The sequence below is a fragment of the Rhagoletis zephyria genome, unplaced genomic scaffold (assembly GCF_001687245.7).
Source record: "Rhagoletis zephyria isolate East Lansing unplaced genomic scaffold, Rhagoletis_zephyria_1.1 Rzeph_scaffold_00667, whole genome shotgun sequence".
Lineage (NCBI taxonomy): Eukaryota > Metazoa > Arthropoda > Insecta > Diptera > Tephritidae > Rhagoletis > Rhagoletis zephyria.
The window spans coordinates 11,605-23,340 of NW_016157751.1; the positions used below are offsets into that span (position 1 = coordinate 11,605).

At 36.6% G+C, this 11,736-nt stretch overlaps 1 long non-coding RNA gene across 1 annotated transcript in view; it reads left to right on the forward strand.

The window, feature by feature from the left end:
- Window positions 1-10,344: 10,344 nt before the first annotated feature.
- Window positions 10,345-11,736, forward strand: part of LOC108360961 (uncharacterized) — a 4,450-nt gene continuing 3,058 nt past the window's right edge. The window contains exon 1 of the long non-coding RNA XR_001847207.1: window positions 10,345-10,490. This is a non-coding gene — a long non-coding RNA (uncharacterized LOC108360961). The remainder of the gene's footprint in view (window positions 10,491-11,736) is intronic.

Sequence of the window (11,736 nt, forward strand, 5' to 3'; positions counted from 1 at the left end):
TTCTCCTTAGCTGCTTTTAAATGATGTCGTCACAAATTGCTGGCGGAGACATGAATACAGGTAAGAAAATTCTCTTTCTATAATTGTTTCCTTATAGAAAGGTTGGTTTTTTTCCACCTTAAACATTCCGAATTTNCAAATTGCAGATAGAGGGTATTAATGAATTCAAGCCCTCGAAATTTCACATTTTTATATTTGTAAGTTATTGGAAGCAGGGACCTGGCTCAAACTGTGCCATTTGTCCCTATTTTACTTCAAATGGCACTTAATTTTTCAATTTGGCATTTGGAAAAATGACACTTTTGTAAAAAAATAACATTTCAATACATTTTTGTGAAATCCTTTGCGTGCACTTCTTTTTCTCAACTAAAATTTTCTAATTTATAAAGGCTATTCAACTGGTTTATCTTATTTTATCATTGCACTTTTGTTTTGAAAATGTGGCCTTATTTTACTGCTAAATGTAAATGATTAAAAGGAATAACACCTTTTTTGGCACTTTTATTTTTCTATTCGGCACATTTTGGCACTTTTTTATCCTCAATATGGCACCTCATAACTAAGGATAGTTGGCAGCCCTGATTGGAAGACATCTGCTGTGTTTTGGCAACAACTTGTCTGCAGTAAAAAAGCATATAATTTGTGTTTCAAAAGTGTGTGAAAACCAATCAATTAACTTATATGATCTCGGTTCCGATACTAAATAATCAATAATTGTTTATACCCGCAGTTTGGCACATTGGCTCGTTGAATCGGCCTTCTAATAAATAGTGTCGTCGTTCTCCTTAGCTGCTTTTAAATGATGTCGTCACAAATTGCTGGCGGAGACATGAATACAGGTAAGAAAATTCTCTTTCTATAATTGTTTCCTTATAGAAAGGTTGGTTTTTTTCCACCTTAAACATTCCGAATTTGTTCAAAATATGCTAATTTAAAACACAGAATTATTTCAGTGTTCCTCCGGGGTTTTTGGACATGGACTGTTTCTTCAATTTAATAGTGATCGCTTTATTTTTGTGGAAACGAAACATGTTTTGCAAGTTATGGATCATTTCTACACTCTTTCTTCAAATAGTTCTCGTATTCCAGCTGTGCGCAGGCGTTTAGTTTTTCGCATCGTGTTTTTAAATATTTGTAATTTAAATATTTTTTTTAAATCAAATGGTGGTAGTTCATGATTGTGTGTGGATTAATATCACAACACTGAGGATTTGGCAATAACCTTTTTCATCTACTAAAAAACAAGACTTACGGGGCAATGTTTATTTTAAGAACAACATTTTTTTCTATGAATCGACATACTTTAAACATTGTTGACGCTATTTCCATTTGAATGAGGAAATAGCGTCAATGACTTTATTTCCAAATTTTTGTTGACTTTATTTCGCGTTTGAAAAGGCAATAATGTCAATTGACTTTATTTCGCACCAGGGTGGGAAATAATGTCAACTGACCTTATTTCCGTTGATCTTGTTACCTGTCACCTAATGTTCGGATCCGCACGAACTTACGCTTTCTTACTTGTTTATAATGATTTGAATTTATAAAATCACGGACGATGAAGGTCTCAGATCTGCTTAGTTCCGGGTGACTCCTTGAAAAGGTTCACCTGTAATGAATAGCTTGTAATTCGTCTTTCGCTAGCGATGCATCCAGTTTTTTCAACAGACCTTTGGCAAAAAATATTTGATACTTACATAATTTTTACCTAATTAAAGGTTATCTTTTAACGCGCAAATAGTCGATTCTCTTTATAGCTAAACGTTGAACATTTCCGTTGGAAATACCTATTGAAGGATCTTACTCTTTGACTTTAAATTACAAACGAAGGGGGACAGTTTTAACGTAGCATCTCCACAGGCAGATATACGTTTTATCAGTGCAATTGCACAATATTCGCATTCGCAAAACCTCCGCATTGATTATTGTGAATGCGAATGCGAATGTTAAATTAATGCGGAAGCTCCGCGGTTGCTAATGCGAGTGCGAATATTCGCAACAAGCCTGGTCACTACATACAACCAGCAATGAAAAGTATTTTCACTAAACTTTCAAAAGTTAATGCTAATAAAATTTTTGGAGCTGAAATTTCATATGCCGCATGTAAGTGCAAATGTAACATCATCACTTGAGTTCGCCTTGACCGATCTGGTTAATCTTATCTTGGCGGGTTCGCGAAAATATCCTAACAAGGTGTGCCTGGAGTTGAGTCATTATCTATACTAATCTACATATACTAATAATATAAAAAGAAGTCTCTTTTATGTAACAGGCAATCTCGCGAACGGCTAGTCCGATGTTCATGAAATTTTGTATATAAATAGCTTTCAGCAACCGCCATATTATAGGCCAAAAAAATTTACTTTTGGTGGACCAGGGACCGATCTATTCGGAAAATTCTTATTATGGTCCAATTTACTTAAAATTTGGTACGTAGGTAGCTTTTTGCGTAGACTAGCGTAATAAATCATTTTTTCCGGAAAGTGGACCAGGGACGAATCAATTCGAAAAAATCGTATTTATGGTCCGGTTTGCTTAAAATTTGGTACGTAGGTAGTTTTTTGCCTAGATAAGCATATAGGATCCTTTTTTTCCTGGAAGTGGACCAGGGACCAAGGACCGAAAAAATCCTATTTATGACCCGATTTGCTCGACATTTGGTACGTATGTATGTAGGTGGATTTTTACCTAGATTAGCTTATAGGATCCCTTTTTCCCGGTAAGTGGACCAGCGACGTAGGTAGCTTTTTGCCTAGAGTAGCATATAGAATCCCTTTTTTCAGCTAAATAGACCAGGGACCGATCTATTCGAAAAAATCGTATTTATGTAGGTTGCTCATTGCCTGGATTAACATATAGGATGTTTTTTCTGATAAATGGACCAGGAACCGATCTATTCTAAAAATCTTATTTATGGTCTGATTTGCTTGAAATTCGGTAGACATTTTATAGGTATACATAGAATAGAATTGAATGATTGTTTTACAGTTCGAAAGGTGATTTAAGGCGCCGCAAAGCATGCGGGTATTGGAATTTATCTAAGTATACTTATAAAAAAGGCAAAATAAACTAACGAAATAGGCTAGAGAAGGCAAAATAAAATAGCAAACTAGGCAGGAAAAGGCACTAGAAATCGCAAAAAAGCAAAAGAAGGCACTATAAAAGACAAAAACCGAAAATTAATCAATATATACATTTATTTTAGAAATGTTTTTTTACAAGTAAAAAGAGAAAAACTACGAACTAGTTTCGTTATATGAAATATTTTTACTTTGAATCTTTGACTATTTTCTCCTTTCGAGTCTTTAACTTACATTTTGAAGTTTTCTGGAAGCATTTTCACTCTATTTTCGCGAAGAAAACCCTCGAATATACTAAAGGTGCGCTCGACGTGAGTTGATACAAGTGGCGCCGAATCTAAATATGGAACGTTTAAAACTTTCATATTATCAGGAATAAGGGCTTTTCCTTGCCCTTTACTATTAAAGGTAGAAAAGCCAAAAAAAGTAAATATCTTAAACAAGGCAAAAACAGGGCAACATCAAATGTGTATATATGGAATCAGGGAAAGCTAAATCGTAAACTTTGTTAATCGAATATACTCTATCTTTTTAGCAGAAAAAAGGCAATTTCCATAAAACCCGTTCCCTGCTAATTATATAAAGAGAAGTCCCTTCTTTTTATAAGAGGTGATATCGCGAACCGCTTTTTTTTTGAAATTTTGAACAGACACTGCAGACTTCCCAAGGATGGTTATATGCTGATAATATTTTCGATACATCAAGTGTGGCATCTTCCATACAAATCGAATTTTTCATACCGTGTATCTCTGGGGGTAATTGTGGTAGAGTCCAGAACTTGGTATGGAGATATTTGAAATCAATACCATACTCATGGAGAAAAGGGGGCGTTATTGGAAAAGGGGCTTGGCGCCTTCCAATCATACTAAACTTTTACCTATCTGTAAATACATATATAATTTTTCGGCACACGTACGTAACTGAACTTCACCTAAAAGGCCGAAACGATTTTAATGGATTTTTTTGTGTTTGAGTGGGTGCCTGTATAATTTATGCTCCCTATTTAAAACTCCAGGTGGCTCTGATGTCGAGTTATTACTACAAATCGAATTTATTATCCAATATGGCTCATATTCGAGATATATGTACATGGGCGTAGCCAGAACAAAAGGGCGGGGTTGATTCTCAATACAAAAAAAAAAAAACATTTCAAAACCAAAACCTTACTAAAAAATTGTTTATTATAGCTTAAAATTATTATATCGAAAGTCTAACCCCGTCAGTGAGATACTTTAACCCAAACTAAACTTCCTACCGTCGTGTATCGTTCCCCTCCCGGTACTACCATCAAGATTTCGTCGGGATTATAACACTGTGTGACTTATAAGGTTATAGACCTATTCTCTTCTTCTTCTTCTTACTTGGCGCTGTAACCGCCTAAGCGATTTTGGCCGAATTCAACAAAGCACGCCAGTCGTTTCTCTTCTGTGCCAACTAACGGCCATTGGAAATTCCAAGTAAAGCCAGAATACTTTCAGAGCTGGAGCGTCGGTGTCCATTCGAACGATATGGCCAAGCCACTGGAGCCGCTGTATTTTAAATCGCTGCACTATGTCCATGTCGTTATAAAGCTCATACAGCTCATCGTGCGAGTACCGCAGACTCGCCATCGCCAATGCGTAAAGGCCCATAAATCTTCCGAAAAATCTTTCTCTCGAATACTCCAGGAGCCACCTCATCGGATGTTGTCATTGTCCATGCTTCTGCGGCATATACCAGTACGGGCATGATGAGTGACTTTATAGAGTGTGGTTTTCGTACGTCGAGAGAGGACTTTACTCCTGAATTGCCTACTCAGTCCAAAGTAGTTCTTATTGGCAAGAGTGATTCTGCGTTGGATGTCCATGCTGACATTATTATCGGTATTAATGCTAGTTCTTAAGTAAACGAAATTCTCTACTTTCTGGAAATGATAACTGTCAACAGTGACGTGAGTGCCAAGGTGCGAATGTGCTGATTGTTTGTTTGATGACAGGAGATACTTCGTCTTGTCCTCGTTTACCACCAGACCCATTCGCTTTGCTTCTTTTGCCGACTTGGAAAAGGCAGAACAGACTTCGCGGTATTTCTTTCCGATGATGTCAGTGTCATCGGCATAAGCCAGCAATTGTACTCTCTTGTAGTAAATTGTTCCTGAGCGGTTCAGTTCCGCAGCTCTTATTATCTTCTCCAACATCAGATTAAAGAAGTCACATGAAAGGGAGCCCTATCTGAAATCCCATTTGCTGGCGAACGGCTCGGAGAGGTCTTTCTCAATTCTGGCAGAGCTGGTGGTATTGCTCAACGTCATTTTACACAGCCCTATGAGTTTTGAGGGGATGCCAAATTCAGACATAGCGGCGTATAGGCAACTACTTTTAGTGCTGTCGAAAGCGGGTTTAAAGTCGACAAATAGGTGGTGAGTGTCGATCCTTTTCTCGCGGGTCTTTTCCAAGATTTGGCGTATTGTGAATACCTGGTCTATGGTGCATTTGCCAGGTTTAAAGCTACTTTGGTAAGGCCCAATCAGTTCATTGACGGTGGTATTCAGTCTTTCACACAATACATTCGATAAGACCTTGCAAGCTATGCTTAGAATGCTGATCCCGCGGTAGTTGGCCCGCATGGGGGTTCGCCTTTCTTGTCGATTGTGCAGAGCGCACTTGAATTCCAGTCGTCGGGCATGCACCTTATTAGCTCCTTGCCATCGTTATTGAATAGCTCAGCTGACAGGCCGTCAGCTCAAGCAGCTTTGTTACTTTTCATCAGCATAATCGGTGTTCGTACCTCGTCATAGTCAACCGCTGGGATATCGACTCCATCGTCATTGACTGGGGACGTATGTACATCTAAAACGCTGGAAGCATGCCTTCCCTCTATCACAACATGCTCGATTTGGTTTCCCGTTTTTCGATCTGAATACACCCATGTGCTGCCAAGTTTCGGGCCCCGGCGAAGTCAATCAGCCTCAGCCTGCTGTTTCTATGTGGAGGCTGAATCCCTTCATTGTCCATCTTGGCATTTAAATCGCCAAGCACGATTTTTAAACGTGTCGGGGGCAGCGGTAATATAAGAGAGATATAAGAGCGCTAAGCTAAGATATCCCTGGATGCCTCGTCCTTCTCTTCCCTCGGGGCACTGGCGCATATAAGCGAGATGCTGAAGAATCTCGCTTTGATGCGGATTGTCGCTAGACGTTCGTCCACTAGAATGAACGCCGGTCTCTCTCCCACCACAAATCCAACACCGACTTGCGCTCCTTTACGTGGCAACAGCAGTAGACGTCGCAAGGCTCCACGCTTACCTTCCTCGCCCCGTCTATCGCATTTCGTTATCATACCATGTCGTCAGTCTTTATTTTCCCTAGGATATCAACCAGCCTGGCAGAGGCACCTTCCCGATTAAGGGTTCGGATATTCCAGGTACATACCCTCAAATTCCTTCTTATGTTTGTCGTGATCGTCATCAAAAGAAGAGGGTATCATCCGAGGCACGTGTTTTTATACCCGAGCGCACTTGTGCACAAGGGTATTATAACTTTGTTCACATAACGGTTGTTTGTAACAGGCAAAACGAATCGAGATAGATATAGACAAATGTATACATAAATGATCAGAATGAAAAGAGAAATCGATTAAGCGGTGACTGTCTGTCCGTCCGTCCGTCTGTGCACACGATAACTCGAGTAAAAATTGAGATATCTTAATGAAACTTGGTACGTGAACTTCTTTTGGGTGTAGGACGGATGGTATTGAAAATGGAATGAAAATGGTAATGAAATGGCGAAATCGGACAATAACCACGCCTACGTCCCATATAACGGTAATTTCGAGAAATACAAAATCTTCGATAAATCAGTAAATATCAAAGCTAATTTATTCAAAATTGATGGTTGCAACAATTCTTTACCAAGAAATATGTTTATGATAAAATTTTGGAAAATGGGCGTGGCACCGCCCACTTGTGATTACATATATGTATCTCGCTAACCGTTCTAGCAATTTGTACCAAACTCGGTATGGTTATTGTGCTTGCCACATAAAAGCAAACCGTTGAAAATTGTTGAAATCGGTCTTAAATTACGGCCGCTTTTCAAATAAAAATAAATTTCAGAAATGCTTGAAATTTCAATATGTCGAAATTTAAGGACGCTAATTTACTTAAAATGTATACACCCCGGCTTATCATGTAGCGGTAGCTTTCGGCAAGGTGGAAAACATATCTTTAATACTTGCGCCGGGTATTTAATGTTCGGCTCCGCCCGAACTTAGACTTTCTTACTTGTTTTTCATTGGGCAGGGTTTAACGTGGCGGGACCCAAACCCAGCGCACGCGGGGTGTTACGCCCTCCCACTTTAGCTCGCTCCCAAACTAGTGTTCGGTCGCTACCCAGAGGATTCATGGATATAAATATCCGGACGTAGTGAGCAGCGATTTGAACCGTAAACACTCACGAATCACTTCTGGCCACTCCCAGGAGAAAGGCAGTCAAGAGCTTTGCAGTACTGGGAAATGTTCAAAACGTAGTGGTCAACGGCGAATATCTCAACTAAACCCTGATGTATTTTTAAATTCGTAACTCTACATACCTGTATAGTAAACCAAGTAGCCGGACCAGACGTTATTCAAAATAAAAAATTAAAAAAAAAAATGTAATATTCCTCCGAAATTTTGTAAGGTAAACTAACAAGTTATATATAATCGATGCTTTGCAGCGAAATATCTTCTCTTAATTATATACATTTGGATTTGTAAATATGAGGACGTATTGAATAGTCTGAGTATGCATATATTTTATGCTGGTATATTCATTTATGCTAAATATATTACTTGATTTTGTTTTGTCACACCGTGTAATAAATCAAAAAATTCATTAAGGGCCGTCAACTTATTTTAAAGTATAGTTAAATCATTAGTTAAACTTAATTACAGAAAATTCTGTGTAATTTTTCTGTAGTAAAGTGTAACTAATGATTTAACTATAATTTAAAATCGATATATTAGCATTATATATTAGTTATTATGCTATTTTTATTATAGAAATTTATGTGCGCTATGTGTTGTCTGCCATCTGCTGTAATTACTTAAGAAGTAAACGTCTTGGCTGTTCACCAAACCGGTCTATAGTTTTATCAATAATCTCAGATTGGTTCTGTGATGCAAAACTTTCGATAGTAATCGAAAGTAATAAACAATTGAGCTCGGGTACTCCTGCCCCTACCTGACTACGCCTATGTGTATGTATGTATATAGGTAACGGTACGGGCAATTCTATCGCAAAACAAGTAAAAAATTCTAAGTTCGGGCGGAGCCGAACATTAAATACCCGGCCCAAGTATTAAATATACGTTTTTCACCTTTCCGAAAGCTACCGCTACATGGTAAGCCGGAGTGTATAAATTTTGAGTAAGTTAGCGTCCTTAAATTTCGAAATATTGAAGTTTCAAGCGTTTCTGAAATTTACCGTTATATGAAAAGCGGCCGTAATTTTAGTCCGATTTCAACATTTTTCAACTTTTTGCTTTTATGTGGCAAGCACAATAAACATACCGAGTTTGGTACAAACGGTTACACGTTTTCCAAAATTTTATCATAAACGTATTTCTTGGTGAAGAATTGTTGCAAGCATCAATTTGGGATAAATAAGCTTTAATATTTACTGATTTATCGAAGATTTCGTATTTCTCCAAATTACCGTTATATGGGATGTGGGCGTGGTTATACTCCGATTAAAAATTTTCGGCCACTTGGTATGCTGTATCAAGGCCAACAACTGTGCCAAGTTTGGAAGAAATTGTTGCAGCAGTTACAAAGATATACACATGTAACCATAAGTTGGCGTGGCTACGCCCATTTTCCAAAAATTTTTAATAATCTTATTTTTCGTCTAAAAATTATTGTAAATATTNTTGGTATGCTGTATCAAGGCCAACAACTGTGCCAAGTTTGGAAGAAATTGTTGCAGCAGTTACAAAGATATACACATGTAACCATAAGTTGGCGTGGCTACGCCCATTTTCCAAAAATTTTTAATAATCTTATTTTTCGTCTAAAAATTATTGTAAATATTAATTTTGAGGGAATTATCTTCAGTGGTTACTAAAATATCGCAGTTTNAACCATTATTTTCCGAGCAAAAAATAAAACTTAAAACGTAACCATTATTTTCCGAGCAAAAAATAAAACTTAAAAGGTAACGATTATTTTCCGAGCAAAAAATAAAGCTCAAAACATAACGATTATTTTCTGAGTAAAAAATAAAACTCAAAATATAATGATTAAACTTGATTTTTATAAGTAAAAATTAAAAACTAAAAATCAGTGCCGCTTAAGAGTAAGTAAGAAGAAATTTATTGGTTTATTCCTTATGCACGTAGCCTTTCTCTTTCCGCGTGATTTTTTGAGTTGAAATTTCAAAGGCTAATCGTTATTTGCGGTCCCTGATATATGCTGTATAACAAATTATACTTCCAACGCTAACAAAATAATTAGTAAATTGATTTAAAAAGTGGATAGATCCACATATCCGGTTCTGTATCAAGTTATTCTCTCTAACTTCAAAGCACTTCCATTTAAAAAGGGTAAAAACCTGGCTGCAGGCGACAATGAGCAAAAATAGTTCAATTGTTTATTACTGTGTCTTTTCTAAGTGTACNAGGTAGGCGTGGTTATTGTGCGATTTTGCCCCATTTTCAATACCATCCGTCCTACGCCCAAAAGAAGTGCACGTACCAAGTTTCGTTAAGATATCACAATTTTTACTCGAGTTATAATGTGCACAGACGGACGGACAGACAGTCAACGCTTAATCCATTTCTGTTTTTATTCTGATCATTTATGTATACATTTGTCTATATCTATCTCGATTCGTTTTGCCTGTTACAAACAACCGTTATGTGAACAAAGTTATAATACCCTTGCATGGGCGTAGCCAGGTAGGGGCAGGGGGGCCGTTGGGGCCGACAGTGGCGTTAAAGGTTCAATGCAGCCGCCCCCTGTCTATTCACGCATGCACATACGCATACGCAAAAATTAAGTTTTATTTTCTGAGCAAAAAATAAAACTTAAAACGTAATCATTATTTTCCGAGCAAAAAATAAAACTTAAAATGTAACCATTATTTTCCGAGCAAAAAATAAAACTTAAAACGTAACCATTATTTTCCGAGCAAAAAATAAAACTTAAAAGGTAACGATTATTTTCCGAGCAAAAAATAAAGCTCAAAACATAACGATTATTTTCTGAGTAAAAAATAAAACTCAAAATATAATGATTAAACTTGATTTTTATAAGTAAAAATTAAAAACTAAAAATCAGTGCCGCTTAAGAGTAAGTAAGAAGAAATTTATTGGTTTATTCCTTATGCACGTAGCCTTTCTCTTTCCGCGTGATTTTTTGAGTTGAAATTTCAAAGGCTAATCGTTATTTGCGGTCCCTGATATATGNGCTTACATTAGAAAACGGCCCTTAGAGTACTATAACAGGACTGACTTCTGAATTTAAAAAAAGTAGGAAAATACTGGAAAAAGTTTGAAAGTAAAGTACAATAAATGAAAGTAAAAGCTACATGAAGGGATTGGAAAGCTTGCATTTTTGGACAGTACATATGTATGTCTTTAGGTTTGTGTCTTTTCTAAGCGTACAACGAAAGTTTTGTATCACAGAACCAATCTGAGATTATTGATGAAACTATAGACCGGTTGGGTGAACAGCCAAGACGTTTACTTCTTAAGTGTGACAAAACAAAATCAAGTAATATATTTATCATAAATGAATATACCACATAAAAAATCTGCATACCCAAAATGTTCAATACGTCCTCATATTTATACATACCTACGTATATAATTTAAGAGAAGATATCGCTGCAAAGCAATGATTATAAATTATTAGTTTACCTTACAAAATTGCGGAGGAATATTACAGAGTATACGGAAAAAAGTATATTTTTTACATTTTTTATTTTGAATAACATCTGGTCCGGCTATTTGGTTTACTATACAGATATATAGAGCTATGAATTTTTATTTATTTATTTATTTATTTATTTATTTATTTCAGTCTAAAAAGTACAAACTTTCTTACAGACTAGTTAAAAATAGAAAACAATTCAAGTTTAAATTTATATAAACTACTATTAAAATTAAGAACGCTGCTATATCGATTTGCTAGATGTATAGTTTTAACGATTGGTTCATTCATTGCATAATTTGTTTTATGAGTTACTTCGATAAATAATCTAGTATGCCGAAGATTATGCGGTGGAATATAGGGGATGAATAAATTAGACAAATCAGAGCATTTAATATTCGAGTTAATTATGTTATAGGCAAACAAGAGCGAGGAACAAGTTCTTCTCTCATACAAAGCCTGGAGCCCAAGTAATTTACGTCTGCTGGTATATGATGGGAGGCCATCAGGCCAACGAAGCATACGCAAAGCGATTTTAGTAAATATTTTCTGAACTCTCTCAATTTTACATGAGTGTACTTCGTAGAATGGGTTCCATATAAATGAGCAGTATTCGAGACGACTTCTTACCAAAGAAATGTAAAGTGATCTCAATGTCATTGGATCTTTAAAGTCTCCGGAATTACGTCTAATAAAACCAATCATTGCAAAAGATTTTGAAACAATAAAGTCAATGTGACTAGCGAAAGAGAGTTTGGAGTCAAAT